This window comes from Oryctolagus cuniculus, chromosome 15 (genome assembly GCF_051225735.1).
Source record: "Oryctolagus cuniculus isolate XC-2025 breed Fujian yellow rabbit chromosome 15, ASM5122573v1, whole genome shotgun sequence".
NCBI classification, from domain to species: domain Eukaryota; kingdom Metazoa; phylum Chordata; class Mammalia; order Lagomorpha; family Leporidae; genus Oryctolagus; species Oryctolagus cuniculus.
In genome coordinates this window covers 96,491,884-96,494,625 of record NC_142881.1, presented here as the reverse complement: position 1 = coordinate 96,494,625, position 2,742 = coordinate 96,491,884, and the positions used below count along the sequence as shown (strand labels likewise).

The 2,742-nt window shown below is 38.5% G+C and overlaps 1 pseudogene; it reads right to left on the bottom strand.

The window, feature by feature from the left end:
- Positions 1-1,465: 1,465 nt before the first annotated feature.
- LOC149122210 (E3 ubiquitin-protein ligase TRIM13-like) lies at positions 1,466-2,470 on the bottom strand (annotated as a pseudogene).
- Between the last annotated feature and the right edge of the window lie 272 nt (positions 2,471-2,742).

Sequence of the window (2,742 nt, the reverse complement as noted above, 5' to 3'; positions counted from 1 at the left end):
TCTTTGTGGTTTATTCCTTTTATTTCCTTAGAATAAATTCCTAAAAATGAAATTATTGTGTAAAAGAATGCAATCATTCTATTCTTTCATCAGACAAGATACTCTATTCTTGGGAGTCATGGTGCTTGGGCTGTGACCATTTGAGAAAAGTGAAATAGAAGTTCTTGTTATAGAAGTATTGATCCTGCCTTTTTTTAATTAGGAACCATAATTTGGGAATTATTAATACATCCAGCTGATGAGGAAAACTTTCCCTTCAGTGGAATGTTACTACAACAATGTAAAAGTCAAGGTAGCATTATAAAAGAAGGAAAATTAAATGAAATATTAAAAAAAGATAAAGAAGACATTTTACAAAGGTATAACAACTATGGACTAAAAGAGTGTCCTAAAATACCTTCATGCAGTTCAGCAACTAAGTCATTTCTGGAATGAACAATGTGGATAATTAGGTTAGGATAGTGCTTCTGTTAGGACTCAGGTCAAAGTCACAAGGTATGCAGTAACAATTTACACATTTTATGAGGAAAGATCGACGCTGAAACAGGGACTGTTTAAAAATCACATACTGAGATTTAGCCAACATATTCAGATGGGCAGATTTGGATGGAATGAAAACTTCAGTGGAAACAAAACTGAAAGTCATAATCCTGGGGATGCCACTTAGTTTTACCAATGTAAAGAGAAAAATCATTATTTCAAGGTACAACACACATTAACAGGTTAAATGAGAAACTATAAGCAATTCAAATACCAAAATGTTTCATACTGAATCACAAAAACGGGATTTTCAGATTAATCCAACTTGTAATGTCTCATAGAATTTAGGAAGTTGTTCTGGTTCTGTGGACTCTTCAATTGCTCTTCACACAGAATATTTTCTTCTTCTTAGAAATAATGTCTTCTAAATGGCTCTGTAGTCAGCATGAAAGGGTAGGAAATGGCTTTTCAGAGTGGCTGGGCAAACATGCTTCCAAAGTGATTCATTGTATCATTTTATAATATCTGCAGATTTACACATGGAACTTCAGGATTTCATTTTTTTAGTTCATTCTCAAGTCTATGGACTTCAGTTCCTAAGGCATCAATGATATTTTTCTAAGTTTAAGTGCAAAGGTCTCTAGTTCTAGTGTTTCACATCTTCAATTTCATACATCACTTAGTCAAAAATCTTGTCTTTCCAAATAAAGTCTTGTAACAACTCATCCATCAAAATGTACCTCTGCATTAAATCTTATTTATCTAACCTGACATCTGTGGCTTTGATGTCATGAACTGCCCTTGCAGATCGATCTTTCTCCAGGAGTTCAGTAAGCCGTTGTACTTGTTCTGGCTGTCAGGATTGCCATAGAGGCCTTCTGTGTTAGTGTGGATAAGGATTGGTGAGACCACAGCTAATAAGGTGCACACACCCAAAGAACATAGGCTGACAGAGTGAATTGCCTGCATATTCATCAAATAAAGATCACTTTAGGGATGCAGTGGGACTGAAGAAAGTGAGAAAGTCAAGCAGAAAGACTACTGCAAATAACTGATAAAAGTGCCAGGGAATCTTGCTAATGAATGTGACAGTGCCCTGAGGCAAAGAAAGTATCCACATCTACTAATTTGATGTTCTCACACTAACTGGTCAATGTTCTTCATCAAAGGGCTTCTGGGAAAATTAAGAGGCAGGTAAAGGGATTTCCTTGATGACTTCGATTTTCTCCCAGAACGCCTACATCTGTTGCAGAAATATCATGGGTTCTGACAAGTCTTTGAAAGCCTCAGCCATGTTAAAGGCCAATCATTGTTCCTGTAAGGTGGTGTTGAGTTGGTTAACCTCTGGGTCATAAGCTTGCAGAACTGCAAATTTCATGATCTCAAAGTCAGATAGGATTTCATTATCCTTTTGATCCAATGTGTGTTTCAACTTCTCAAAAAATTTCTTAATTTCATCTTAATCTTTAGTCAGTAACTGAGTATTTTCTCTTGCTAGTGTCCCAGGCATCCAAGTGAGAAAGAGCATCTCCCCTACATGTTGTCTCAAAGCTCTGGAAGAGGAAATCAAAGGCATTCCTTTCCTGAGCATAGGCATCTTCAATAGATCAGAAGACATACTTGGTGTGGTCAGCAGGAATAGCACAGATCCCACAAATCAGCTGCATATCAGTCAGGCAGAAAACAATGAGGACTGCCCCAAGAGTCCTTTGTACACTGGCATCTTGGGAGAAATCTTGATCTTGTTTTACTTTTCCACAATACCCATCAGGGAGTAATTAACCTGCAGCCTGCTAACTCCAGTAGCTGACATTTTCTTATGGCAGGAGGGACACTTGAATGATGATAGTCTCCACAATAAATTCTGCACAGTTCCCTCTATGAGACCTTTCAGGCGCTTTTTGCAGAAGTTATGTGAGCAAGGCAAAACTTGAGGATCATCAAACAGATTGCAACAAATTGGGCACATGAGATCTTCAAGCAGCTGCATCACATTCAGGCAGTCTTCTCTAAGTCAGAGGGCACCAAAGACAATGGTGTTTCTAGGGAAGAAATGCTATCTTCTGGTTGAGTAAGAAGCACGAGCAGTTAGTCAGCAGCTCCATCCAGCTCTACGAGAAGGAGTGCCTCTGGCATCATGAAGGATATGCCACACCCCCTCCAGCCATGGGGGCCATGTGATATGTGCCAGTAATGGCTGCTAGATGGCCCCACATTACTTCTTTATCATTTTTCAAAAGGGAACATTCCTCAGTCATTAGA